Source organism: Pogona vitticeps, chromosome 5 (genome assembly GCF_051106095.1).
Source record: "Pogona vitticeps strain Pit_001003342236 chromosome 5, PviZW2.1, whole genome shotgun sequence".
NCBI lineage: Eukaryota > Metazoa > Chordata > Lepidosauria > Squamata > Agamidae > Pogona > Pogona vitticeps.
The window spans coordinates 105,546,969-105,561,513 of NC_135787.1; the positions used below are offsets into that span (position 1 = coordinate 105,546,969).

At 39.6% G+C, this 14,545-nt stretch overlaps 1 protein-coding gene across 16 annotated transcripts in view; it reads left to right on the forward strand.

Annotated features, from left to right (window-relative positions):
• Nucleotides 1-14,545, forward strand: part of A4GALT (alpha 1,4-galactosyltransferase (P1PK blood group)) — a 67,774-nt gene that overhangs the window by 25,816 nt on the left and 27,413 nt on the right. For 2 of the 16 annotated variants that reach the window (XM_078394227.1, XM_078394232.1), the window contains exon 1: nucleotides 13,982-14,118. The exons of 4 other annotated variants lie outside the window; for them this stretch is intronic. The gene's annotated coding sequence lies outside the window, so the exon portion shown is untranslated. Of the gene's footprint in view, nucleotides 1-298; nucleotides 594-13,939; nucleotides 14,119-14,545 lie in introns of those variants that run through there. 10 more of the 16 variants (XR_013545630.1, XM_073000819.2, XM_020808644.3 and 7 more) reach the window with 10 other exon arrangements.

Genomic DNA, 14,545 nt, shown 5'->3' on the forward strand with positions numbered 1-14,545 from the left:
CTGTGGAATGTTTTAGTACACACGCTGGCTTATACATGTTGTTTGAGGTGTGAGGTACAGATTGACTTGAGAATGTAAGGAAATGAGGATATTTGGTAATTTACCTGCTGAAGGAACTGAACAGTTTAGTTCCTCTGCAAGGCAGGAGAAACATCCTGTCAGAGTATTACTCTCAGGATACAGAGAAAGGAATACCAAAAAGCTTGGGTGAGTATAACAGCAGAGGCTGCATGTACAAAGCAAGATAAGGGTTGTACAAATGTGGGAGGTATGAAGTAGAGATGGGGAGGGGCTTTCCAATTCATTTGCCATAAATAACATCAGAGTGTTAGCAATTGCAAAAAGCGTGGTTATCAAATGTACTGGTGATTATACTTGGCCACACTCCAGTACTCGATCCACCACTTCTTCCTGTTAAGCATCACATCCTCTTAACTCTTGACTGCAAGGAATAGACTCCGTGATTAGAAGGATAAATGTAAAATAAATGTGCTGTGAGGACCACTAAAAGAAAAGATCCATCAGATGTCTTTCAGAATGTGAGCCTGAATTGCTGACAAGTGGAAGAACATGAGCTACAGCAGGACTTTGAGGTAATTAAAGTGTTGCACAATCCTATAACACAAGAAAAGAACAGCAATCAGTGGAGGAGAGTTGTTGAGAGAATTTTGAGTTAAGCACATGGTTTATCTGACTGTGCAATATGACTTGTACCAAGCAAGTTGGGTAAAATGATATTTCAGCTCAGTAAACGTATTAACTGTATTTCTGGGAGAAAGAAAATGTATTTCAGCAATGTATAATCTCTAGTGTTATAATTTTAAATGTGGAACAAAGCAGCTAAGAGTTGTAAATTGTTTTCACCTGAATGCAATGTGAAAATTCTATGAGGAAACAAACTCCTCCCTTATTCTGTGAAATATTTATAATCAAATAAATTTGGGCTCGAAGGTAAAGGGAAAGAGTACATGGTTGTTGTGGGTTTTTTGGGCTCTTTGGCTGTGTTCTGAAGGTTGTTCTTCCTGACGTTTCGCCAGTTTCTGTGGCCGGCATCTTCAGAGGACTGGAGTAGTTATTAACGTCTCTGTTGCTGAGTATATTTGGTTGCATCCAATTGGGTCTCTTATCTGCTAGTTTGACAATTAATTGCTCTTTTGTTAAGGGAAACAGATTTTTATTCTGTGGATACTGCTTTTCCTCCCTAGCTTTTCAAAGGTAAAGTTTTATGCATTTCACTGAGATGGGGAATCATCTGAGATCAGTCTTGTTGGGGAAGGAGCTGGGGAAAGTATTTGACTCCAGTTCTTTCCCTCTGTAGTTTAAGTTAGGCTCAGGGGGTGTAACACCGGCATGGGTGGGGGCATTTCCCCTGTGCCTGGAGTACTCATAATTAGAAGAGGGCTCAACAGTTCTTTCTGATTTTCCATGAAGTGTTGGAATCCTTTTAAAATTTACATTGTGTCCAAATTCATCAACTATTACCCTCCAATCAAAAGTACCCCTGTGATTCTCATCATACAGCTGTCTGTTTGTTTTGAATGGTCTTTGCAAGTTTTGTTTTGCAGTTGACTTAAAATTAGGCCTATGGTGTATTATATGCCTCCCCATTTGAATGATATTGGTATGTCTTCAAACTTATATATTAAGCTCCAAAAATAATATGCATGTCCATTTTCTTTAAATGACAGATGCACCCTCCCCCTCCACATCTCAGGCTTTATAGGATATATACATGAGCAATGCATATACATTAAAGAATCCCAATCTTTACCCAGAATGTCCAAGATGTCCCGTGTTACATCGGTGTTAGTTTTCCATGTATTATTGGACCTTTTTAGAGGGCAGTTGTATATAGTAATACGACTCACAGTGTTAGTTGGTGAGACTGTAGTCTGTGGCTCCTCTGTTCCGGAGTCTACTTTCGTAAGAAGTCGTAGGTAGGTATTGTCCGGCTGTATGTTGTCCCTATCTGTAGGGGCTATAAATGAGGGCTGTGGGCCATTTACGCCTGGGGTAGCATCTTACCATTCATCAATTACTATGAAGTCTGCATTTGAAAGGGTTAAGTTCAGGTCCTCAGCAGCTTTACTTGCATTGCAATTCTCAGCCTGAGTTTCTGGAACATTTTCAAAGTTTGCGGCCAACTCTATGTACACCAACCGCTGTATAAGATGCTGTTCTTTTCGAGTTAGGCAGGGATTATTCTTGTTTGTTTCTAGTATATGAGTCTGACTTCCTGAGTGGTGGAAGTTTGAATCTGGGTTAGGAAATGTCCGGGGGGGGGGTTGCTGCTGTCAAAATTCCCGTTTTTATCAGGGTGGCTATGAGTTGGAGAGTTGCTTTCAGGTCAAATATTTCTTGATGCAGTGCATGTAGTTTATCGAAGATGCTTTGAGTTGATTTTGCAGATAGGAAGCACTGGTCACGCAATTGATTGTAGATAATTCTGATGTCTTCATTATAAAGTCCATAAGATTTGTCTATTTGTTCTTCTATGGATATATTCTTTGGATCGGTGTTTGACAAATTTGGATTTTTCTCAGGCAGGTCCGTTAATAAAACTGATGACCTTTCCTGTAATCCTGGGTCCACTGACCAATTGCCAATCAAGTAGCCAGAAAGGTCTTCAGCCACATCATTTCTTCAGGAATCTCTGATGGTCACGTTCAAATCTTGATTGTTTGAGATAGATGGAGTACTTGAGACATATTCCCTTGAAAACCTTTGCCCAGTGGAACTGGAAAGGTCCTGTTGACTAATGGAGGTTAAAGGCACGCAGAAGTCTACTATAGCCCTTTGACTTTTACTTCTGGGAGCATTCTTACTTCCAGCACTAGCTTTCTGGGCTATAATAATGACCATTGATAGTGATTGTACGTGCTGTTGAATCATAGCTGCAACCAGAAGAATTAGAGCCCTCTTCAAAACCTAGTGCAGATCCTAGTGTGGTTTCTTTATTTCTTTATTACCTTGCCTTCTGTGATGTCTCCTTATCAGATAGATCAGGCAACTCCCGACATTTGACTTCTAAGTATCTTCTAAATAACTCACAGTATTGCAGTGTAGTTCTTGTACAGCCTTGAATTTTCCTCGAAACAATCTCAGTCCTTTCCAAACATTGTGTTGCTGATAAACTGCCTTGGGAGAGTCAGTGCTTCTTGCTCTCTTTGGTTCCAGCCACCGCCAGGAAGCAAAGTTCTTTTAATGAATCAACTTGAGCAGTTGAATACTTTGTAGGTATTAAAAATAAAGATTAAAAAGGGAGCAGAGCTTGATACAAACGCTGTTCCTCCCTCAGACCAGAACCGGAATTTAATTCTCAATATAATTCTCAGTTAGATTCACATCTTGGCAATTACTGTTAAGGCAATAAAGTCCCCCCCCTGCCATGCCAGTTTCACTTCCCTGCTCCAAAAAACCCCAAAGTGTAAGTTTTGGCATCTCCCTCTGTTTTCTAAATTTTCATGTCTGTGTTGTAGGCTTATATCCTGAAGAAACATTATTTTTTCTTCTTCTGCATGCTCATTTCTAGGTCCTTATCTACATTTTTTTCAGTCCTAGCAAGCCTTTAACAAGGGATATGGTGGCGCTGTGGGCTAAACCGCAGAAGCCTGTGCTGCAGGGTCAGAAGACCAGCAGTCATAAGACTGAATCCACGCAATGGAGTGAGCTTCCATCGCTTGTCCCAGCTCCCGCCAACCTAGCTTTTCAAAAGCATGCAAATGCAAGTAGATAAATAGGGACCACCTCGGTGGGAAGGTAACAGCATTCTGTGTCTAACCCGCACTGGCCATGTGACCACGGAAGATTGTCTTCGGACAAAACACTGGCTCTATGGCTTGGAAACAGGGATGAGCACCGCCCCCTAGAGTCGAACACGACTAGACAAAAATTGTCAAGGGGAACCTTTACCTAGCAAGCATTTATCTAAGCATCGTTAGCTTACTATTTATTGGGGCCAAAGCTCTAGCCAGATCACTTTACAGCTCCATTCTTGATTGTTATAAGACCTCTTTTCTGCTTACATCAGCCCAGGCTTCCTCTTTAAACTTACTTCCTTTAGTGTTATGAATTGTAGCAGGCTCCATTTTGTTTGTTTCTTCACAGAGAGGGTGGGCTGCTTGTAATGATTGGGATTTCACTTGAAAATGTGGTGGATTCTGTATTGACCACTTTGTCTGTTGCCCTTTTTAGTCCTATTTTCTATGCTAACTTTGGGGAGGAGAGAGTTACGTTGATTTTTATTGGTCCCAAACATTCATTTTATATAACAGCAAGCCATGCTCTCAATGCTGGGATGTTTTTAACCTGGCAATGTTCATGCCAGTTGGGCCTCCAAAGGGAAGACATCCCACAATTAGGGTGGCACTGGTGAGAAAACCCTCTCCCATATCTCCACACAGTGTACCCAGAGCTGTAACTAGCAACTTTAGTGCCCAGGGCTTTGCTGCCCTTTGCTTGGTCACATGAGTGTCACATATGCAAGAAGAGGAGAGAAGAACAGAGAAGAATATTTGGATGTGAGTACATGATGGCTTGGAGCCTCTCTGTCTTCTGTTTTCTACTGCTCTGACAGGAAAGGCTCACCAGGCAATACATGTGTTTGGAGTAGGCAGCTTTGCACTTTGAATATTAAGTGGTCGTGTCTTCTATATTTTGGCACTCTTGAGTAAAAGTCAGAGTCACCCCACTCTAATTATGGCTCTGAAAACATGTTTCTCAGTGATGCAACATGGAACAGCCCCTCCCCAAAAAATCATAATGATTGGCTAGGTATACAGTGGTGCCTCGCTAGACAGTTATCCCTAATGACAGTTTTTTCGCTAGACATTGACTTTTTGCGATCACTATAGCGATTTGCAAAACAGTGATTCCTATGGGGGAATTTCGTTTGGTCCCTGCTTCGCAAACCAATTTTCGCTAGACGATGATTTTGACAGCTCCCTCCGCGCTCGCAAAACGGATGTTTTCAGGACCTAAGCTTCGCAAGACAGTGATTTAAACAGCTGATTGGCGGTTTGTAAAGCGGCTTTCCTATGGCTGATCTTCGCTAGACAACAACGATTCTTCCCCATTGGAATGCATTAAACAGGTTTCAACACATTCCAATGGGGAAATGCTTTTCCCTAGACAATGATTTCGCTAAACAGCAATTTCAGTGGAATGGATTATCATTGTCTAGCGAGGCACCACTGTATATGGGAAGAGGTGGTCCACAGGCAGATCCCACGCTGCTTAGGGGTATCAACATCTTAAACTCAGATGAGAAATATGCTGCCAACCAGTTATGGGTTCGGAAAGGAATTCATACCAGTGGTCTAAATATTAATACTGCAGTATCCATGTTGTCTTCAAGGGCAGTACTATGTAGAGTGCATTGCACCCTAGAGATGTAAAAGAAAGAACATTTAAGAAAAGGTTTAATTGGATAAATATGATACATGGGGGCAAAATAGCAAACAGATAGAAATGGATTATAATTACCTAACTTTGACACAATTAAGGGAAACATTTTTAAGAAGAATGTAAAGCTTCTGACTAGCACAAATGTTTAGTAGAATACATAGAACTGCCTGATTGTGCAAGATACCCACTGCTGAAGCAGCCGTAACAGATGGCCAACCAATCTGTTTAAAAATCTCCAATGAAAGAGAGCCCACAACCTTTTGAAGCAGTCCATTACTGTGAGGATATTCTTCCCAATGCCTAGTCAAAATCTCTTTTCTTGTAATTTGAATACATCGCCTTGGGCCCTACTTTCTGGAACCACAGAAAACAAGCTTGCTCCAACTTTCATATGATAGCTCTTCAAATATTTCAAGATTGTTGTCATATAACTTCACAGCTATCCGTTTTGCCAGGCTAAACATGCTGAACCCTGCAAATATTCATCGTAGGGTTTGGTCTGCAGACCTTTCCCCATCTTGGACACATTCTCTAGACAAGCTCCAGCTTCCTGACATCTATCTTAAATGGCAGTGCCCAGAACTGCACATGGTATTCCTGGTGAGGTCTGACCAATGCAGGACAGATTTTTACTATTGCTCCCCTGATCTGGTTACTTCACTTCCATTGATGCAGCCTAGTATTACCATGTTTGGTTGTTGTTGTTGCAGCATCACATTATTGATTCATGTTTAGCTTGTGGTCTTTGACTATTGTCACATGTACTACTGCCACACCAACATCACCCACCTATATTTGTGCATTTGATTTTTCCTGCCTAAATGTGCAACTTTACATTTTCTTCTGTAAAGGCTCACTTTAGTGGTTTTGGCCAGTTCTCCAATCAGTTGAGGTCATCTGGAATTTTGATTTTGTCTTCTGAACCATTAGTCACCCCTCTCAGTTTGGTTCCATCTGCAACTTCTGTAGTTGCCAGGACCCTCTTTTTCCTCCTTTTTGAAGATGGGAAAAACATATGCCTGTTTCTAGTCATCAGGGACTCCATCTGTTCCTCCAGAATTTTCAAAGGTGATAGACAGAGGCTATGAGATTACCTCTGCCAGTTCCTTTAATACCGTTGGATGCAGTTCATGTGGCTTAGAAGGTCTGAGCTCCTTTGAAGTAGCTCAGTACAGTGGGGTCTCTACTTAAAAACTTAATCCGTATTGGAAGGTGGTTCTCAAGTTGAAAAGTTCTTATGTTGAATCTGCATTTCCCATAGGAATGCATTGAAAACCATTTTATCCGTATCTGCTCTTTTCCGTCCGTAGAAACTACAGTGGAACCTCTACTTAAGAACTTAATCGGTTTTGGAATGGTGTTCTTAAGTTGAAACATTCTTAAGTTGAAGCAAAATTTCCCATAGGAATGGACTGAAAACCAATTAATCCGTTCTGGCTGTTTTTTTGTTATGTAGAGGTGCGTTCGTACATTGAAGCATTAGTTCCCATAGGAACTAATGCAAAGCTGGTTGATACGTACTCTACCACTAGGGGGAGAAATTTTTTTAACCTAAGATGACCTAAGGTTAAAAAAAGAGCAGGAAAGGTTTTTTTTCCTGTTCTTATCTTGGATTTCTGTACTCAAGTAGAAACAAAATTTAGCAAATGGAGCTATTCTTAAGTTGGATTGTTCTTAAGTAGGGACGTTCTTAAGTAGAGACCCCACTGTATCCCTAGATTGATTTTCCCATTTAGTATTTACTTATTTTGGGCAGCACCCTCCAAGATGCAGAAAGGGGCTAGGACAGCTAAGATAATACAGAAAAGAGGCCAATCATTTGGCATTAGAATAAAAACACATAGAGTTGTTCAATTGTATGAATGTTTCTGCTTTGGGATGATGGTAGCCGGCAGGATAACCAAAACTTTCCCCAGGCACTCTGAGCCACCTAGGCCTAGAGTGAGAGAGAGGCATCCAGGAATAAAGTTTCTCCCAAGCTATGTATTGGCTTTTTCAGGGCAACTGCAACCCCATCTGGAATAGATTTTCTATCCAATTTCTGATACGGGCTTTTAAAAGTTATTATTTTATTTTAAATATTTTTATCCCGTCTTTCTCCCTAAAAAGGACCAAGGTAGCTTACATCATTAAAAGACAATATTTAAAGCTAAAAACATTAAATATGCAAATACTTTTAAAAAAAGCTGTACCAGAAAACCTCCATCTTTGGGGGAAGCAGTTTCAGTCTATTAAATCTCATCCATGCCATTACAGTGTCCAGACACTGGTTCACCATCTGCATCACTTTAAGTGAATCCAGTGATAAAGAGAAATAGAGCTGGGTATCAACAATTTACTGATGACCACATGCCACCAAACCCCTGGATTCCAAAGGCTATGACTTTATGATCAAATACCAGGAGATTTACTGTGGTTATAGTGAGGATTGATTCAATGTATTTTTGAAAATCACATGACACAATGGCTGATTTGAATCAGCCCAGTCCTTTTGTTCCCAGTGTGGCTTTCCCCCCAATGTCGCTGAGGGGGCTTCTACTTTGTTTAAACTGGAATAACTCAAGCAGATCATATAATCAGTTGATTTGTTCTTGCAATGATGGGAGCTATATCTGCTGGTAGTGGTTTGGTGACATAGGCAGTTGGGGTATGATGTTTAGGACTGTGTTTAGGACCCAACCTTGCGTTCTTTCTCCCCTACATTTTTATTTTACGTATATGAGATTAGTGTGTGATTGCCTTATTGCCTTATTATTAGTGTTGATATACTAATTTAGTACTAGATAATCTCTGGATGAGAATTTTTTTAAAAAAATGCAAACAAAATAGAAAAACACACATGAAATAAAAAATGTTCCTGTGATATATAGTATTTCTTTACATGTTAGGATGATTTTTAGAACACTTCCACCTTTTCTGGAACAATGTAAAACTCTTTCAAAGCCAAGCGGCTTCACAGCAAACCATGAAAGGATCATCAGAGATGGGACCAGAGGAAGGAATGAAAAAAGTGGGGACTGGGGGCTGAAATGTGAAGTGCATCACATTGAGTGTGGACACAACTTCTGAATCAATCCGCAGTCCCTGTGTGATCATTGGCTGTGAATTCAGCTGTAATTCAGGCTTAAAATCTAATTGCAGCAAAGCTGAATCAGAGTGTTTTGGACTGCTGGCATAGTAAAACATCTTAAATACAGTTAGCTCTCTTCAGATGTCACCTTTTAATTCTGTTGCAGATGAGAATTTTGTGTCAGACAAATTATTCAGTGCCGTTGTACAATGATAACTGTCCATAGAGGAGCTGGACCATTAAATAATCTAAGGTTAATCTTCTACTTTCTAAAAATCTTCGAAAATCTTCTTTTGCTTCAAATTCAAACTTCCAAAAAGTTTTACAAACCAGATCATTCCTGGAAGTCTGGAAGCCATCAGCTTTCAAATGTGTGACTGTCCTGTTTCCGTCTGGGTATGATAGTACATTGTCCGATACAACTTGGAAAGCTGTGCAAGAGAAGAAATTGAGGTTTTTCTCAATATTTACTATGCTTTCTGCGGTAGTTTCTATATCACTAAACTAAAGAAATCTATGCAAAATTTCAACAAATATTTGGGTCAGCATAATACAGCAGTTTCCCAGCTTGGGATCCCAGATATTCTCAGCATACACTGCAAAGAAAACATGACCTTTTCCTATGTTTACTTGGGTGTCTGGAATTAGTAGTGGAATAATACTTATACTTATGTTACTAATAATTAGCATACAGAGTGCCTTTGTCAGTGAGCATAGGTGAGCACAGCCTTGCTATCCTAACAAATCTCCGTATAAGTCAAATAATCAAACATTAAAACTACTTCCATGGGAGGATGGTTCCATTTCATCAGATGACAGTAGGAAACAATAAAGGAGTAATACTATACTCGGATATGCAAGTTATCATGGATAAAACAGTTGATTTTTAATTAGTTGGATGTTATACTTTTGGATAAGCAACAAAGAAAACCATACATTATAGAAGTTGGACTTCCATCAAAAAGCAATCTCAAAAGTGCAGGAAGTTCAAAAACTGCAATGCACCAAACATTAAAGCAAAGAATTAAGAAACGTAGAAGGAAGGTAAGGTCATCCCCCTCCCAATACTAATTTCATGAATTGGAGTCATTCCAAATCATTCCTTGGTAATCTCTCACCTCCACTGGCTTCCAGTCTATTTCCAGTGCTGGTGTTGACCTGGGTAACTTGGAAGCAGAATATCTGAGTTCCTGTGTAAAGATACACAGAAAATAAGAAAAGCCACCTATATCACTATGATTTTTTTTTAAAAAAATGGGGAGTATTGTTACTGAGACCAGGAAATTCCTCAACAATCTCCACAACACAGTACAGTTATCACAGACTGGGATCTCATTTTCTCTACACGCTCCAGAAAACAAAGTCACATTGTTCTTGCGGGCCACCTACCTTAAAAACACCCATATCCACAACACACACTCTTTCTGGAAACTTAGGCAAAAACAAAAGAAAAAGAAAAAAAGAAGAAAAAACTTGTGGCACTTTAAAGGCTAACTACTATATTTTAATGAGAGCTTTTGTGGAACATTGCCCACTTTCTCAGACATATGTCAAAAAGCAAAACATTATCTGGGAAATCTTATATAACGAGTAGTAGACAATAGTATAGAGCAATAACTTCAATTACATTTAGATGGCAATCTTATAAACACATAAACCAGACTGCAAACAATATAAGCTAAATGTTAATTGGTCTGGACTTTTCAGTAGTTGTTGTTCACCTCAGAACCAAGTATTTGCATTTTATCCCAATATTTTTGTATATCTCTGCATATTTATATATTTTGATATTTTATTTGTGGCTGGTCTTAGACCGTAATAAAGTTTTATTCTATTCTATTCTCGAAGGCTTTCATGGCCAGGATCCAATAGTTATTGTAGGTTTTTTGGGCTGTTTGGCCGTGTTCTGGAGGTATTTCTTTCCCAATGTTTTGCCAGTTTCTGTGGCTGGCATCCTCAGAGGACAGGAGTTAGAACTCTATTTGTGTTCTGGTGTGGGATAGTTGAGTATTTGTAGCTGTGTGGTCAGTTTTTTTGTCCTTTTCAGGAGATTGGATGATTATGGTGATCAGGGTGTTTTTTGTTATGGGTGTATTGTTGTGACAAAGTGGGGAGATGATCTGTCACTGTGATTGATGAGTGCCATTAGCTAGTCATGTGGCTGGGTAGAGTTCGTTGACCTTTTCCAGGCTGTATTTTTCATTGCTGGGAGCTAGGCTTTGTTGAGTTTTAGACTTTCTTCTTTTTTGTTCAAGCTCGTGTTTGTGGATTTCAATGGCTTCCCTGTATAGTCTAACATAATGACTGCTGGTGTTGTCCAGTATTTCTGTATTTTGAAATAGAATTTCATGTCCAGCTTGTTTCAGGGCATGTTCAGCTACTGCTGATTTTCCTGGTTGTTTTAGTTTGCAGTGTCTCTCATGTTCTTTGATTCTGGTGTGGATGCTGCATTTTGTGGTCTCAAAATGTTAGGAAGAAAAATTTCCAGTAGTTACTAAAAAGGCACCCTTTTAAGGAATTTGCTAGTGAAGGAAGTGTCTGTCTATGGGTGTGACTATTTTTGAACAAATGGTACATACCTTTGCTGGGAGTAATTCCTTTTGAACTCCTAGAATTTTTATTAAAAAAACAAACAGTAGTTTCAGTAGCTCTACAAACTTTTTACTGAAGGAAAGCAGCTGATGCCTTCCTCCTCTTTGTTGTTACTCACAATTCAACCTTTTCCTCAATTGAACAAGCACCCAGAGTGTCTTCCTTTCAACTGGTTTGTAGAAGAACATCACTGCCAGATTATTATCTAAGCTTTGGCTGATGATTTGCTTCTGGACCAAGTTCAAGGTGTTTATGTTGACATTCAAAGCCCTGAAATATTTATGACCTTGCTACGTGCCTCTCCCTCAGAATAACTTCCCATCCCACACTTCACAATCTAGGATGTTATGGGTGGGAACACTGAAGGAGGTCTGGAAACCAACAACTCAGAACAGGGCCTTCTCTGCCGTGGCCACTTCATTGTGGAACCCCTTCCCTCCTTGGGTTTAGAAAACAAGTGAAAATGTGGCTTTTCACACAGGCCTTCCACAGCCTTACCCTGGATTATTTTGTCATTTTGATTATTGACATCTCGTTATTTGGGGGTAAATTGTTTCTTTCTTGCTGCGGTCTTTGGTATTAGTTATTGTTATATATAATTAGTATAGATTTGTTTGTCTCTTTTGCTTGTCTTGTTTTTGTTTTAATTTTGATGATTATGGAATGTTATATTGTAATATTGTAATCCACCCAGAGTAGTGGGCTGCCCACTAGATGGGCTGGATAAAATAAAATAAAATGAAATGAAATGAAAAGACAAAGAGACTTCAGGCAAAAGAAGGCTGGAGAAAGAAGTATACAGCTTTTCAGGTGGGCTGGCTGGCAGGTTGCCATTCCGGATGGAGGGTGCAAGAGGTGCTGTCTTGGGAGAGAGTCGGTGAGCGAGGCGAGGCTTTTTTTTGACTCTTGACAGCAGACGATACGTGGGCACTTCAGGGGGGGCAGGCAAGGTGAGGGCCACAAACTATCATCTGGTGGGCTGCAAATTGCCCGTGGGCTGTGTGTTTGAGACCCCTGGCCTAGGACAAAGGCCTTAGGAAATTATAGCATTGGTTCTGTAGTTACTGTACTCCTTGGTATCTCCTTTCTTAAGGACTGGAATGCATTTCCAGTCTGTGGGCCATTGTTTTGCTTTCCAAATTTGTTGGCGCATTCTTGTTAGGATTTTAACAGATTCATTCTCTGTAGCTTGAAATAGTTCTATCCACATCCCATCTACCCCAATGATTTATTTCTTCCCAGGGCTTTCAGATCAGCTTTCACCTTACTTTCTAGAATTGCACATTCTTCATCATAGGACTTCTCTTCAAAGGAGTCTGTTATCCTTTTATCTCTTCTGTATAGATCTTCCGTACATTGTTTCCACCTTCTCTTCGTTCTCTCCTGATCAGATAGTGTGCTACTCTATTGGTCATTCAGCATTCTTAACCTAGGCTTAAACTTCTCTTGGATTTCTTGGATCTTCTGGAAGAGATTCCCCCTTTTGTTTTTCTCCTCTATTTCTTTGTATTGGTTGTAGTAGTAGTTTTCTTTGTCTCTATGCGACAGTTGCTGAAAAACTATGTATACCTTATTTTTTTTCCACTTTTTACTTTTGCTTCTCCCCTGTCCTTTACAATTTTTTTCTTCCATAATCTATCAGGTTTTTCTTTTTTATTTACTACAGGAATTCTCTTTTTACATTCTTCTCTAGTATTATCTCTGGTTTCAGTACACAGTTCCTCTGGTCATGGTAAATAATAAGCCCTATTTGTTTCAATTTTATCTCCTTTAGTTGAGAATAAGAGTTGATTTAGCCCAATGCAGTTACCGAACAGACTTCTGTTCGTTATTTTTCCTAACACAGAAGAGCTGGACAGTTTCTAAATTTCCACAAGGAAATGTCCAGTAGCACCAGATTCGGCACACTTGTAAGCTATTTAGTCTATCACACAATGAACTACCGAGGAAACCAAAAGAATGAGCAGGCTTCTATCCACTATATCTAGCTACTATCATCTAAGTAAATTTGCTAAAATGCATGTATAAATAAAAAGGCTTAAAACAGGGCTGATATGATTATGTCATCCAGTTTGAAGTTTGGTCTAGAGCAGTGGTTCCCAACTTTGGGGAATCCAGATGTTCTTGGACGGCAACTCCCAAAAGTCTTTACCATTAGCTGTGCTAGAGTGTCTGTGGTTTCTGGGTGTTGCAGTCAAAGAACACCTGGGTTCCCCAAGGTTGGGAACCACTGGTCTGTAGCAAACACATTTTAGCAAGTTAGCTAATTTAGCAAGTTAGTCTTGGAGCCATCTCCCTATGGTGTCTTTACATTTAGCATATACACTGCACAGGTCCCCATGTGGTCTAAAGACAGTCTTCCATGGCACAAAGGTGCAATTCATCTCATGTTTGGTTGGATAGAAGCCATACTACAGGTTCCGTGTGTGTGTCTCTAAGATACACATCTTATTATGGGAAGAAGCCTGGGGAATTCAGCCAATTGTGTCATAAGACAGAATGATTGACAGCTATATCATGTTCTTGCTGATGATGACAAAGAAGAGACTGTCATTGACTCCAGCTTGAAGCTGCAATGAATAGTGCTATGTAGTGGCATTTGCCTTTATTATTCATACGTTTTTCAGTGTGTGACAAGTATTTATAAATATTGAATGCATGTACACTTGCCAAGCTCCCAGGAATAGTTCATTATGCCGTTATTAATAATGACATACATAATTAGATGCTGAATAATTTATTGTGCTATCATCAGTACTAATTAACAATCTAACTACCCATGTTGGTTGGTGCAAGCTTCGATGCACTAATCTTGAATGTCCATAAAGGAAAGAATTTCAGCAAATGCACTGACCATTTTAATTTTGATAGGAACCTGGGTTGCCCTGAAGAAAGAAAAAAAGAAAAAGAAGAAAGAAAGAAAGAAAGAAAGGCTTTCTATAAAAGGAATCTAAGTTTTTGCACCAGTGAAAACCCAGATATGAAACCTGGATTAAATTGTGCAATCATAAGCTTGTTTCTGTGAATATATTTCCCCCTACTTCCCTTACGTAAGTAAAAACAAAGAATTACACAGGAAATTGATGTACAACAAGATTTTCACTTTGGCTTTTGAAGTTTCACTACATGTTGCCTACTGAATTATTTGGAGGTATCATAGCTATGTGGACAAACATGTGGTTTGAATGTGTAAATTCTTAGCTCATATCCCGATAGCAGCAGATCCCCCTTCAAGAGCTTTACCAATCAAAGACCTATATGGACTAACTGGGGTGATTCTTGGGATGCTGAATTCAACATTACAAACCCTGCTTGTTGGTCTATTAACACGCATAACAAGTCCACTAAGACCAGACAATCTATGCAAAGCACTGATAATAATTACCATGCATGAATTTCTAGGAGCAGTCTTGGCTCTCAGAACAGGCTGATACCCTACATTGTGAGAGTTGATGCCCAAGAAACGGTGCCACGAAC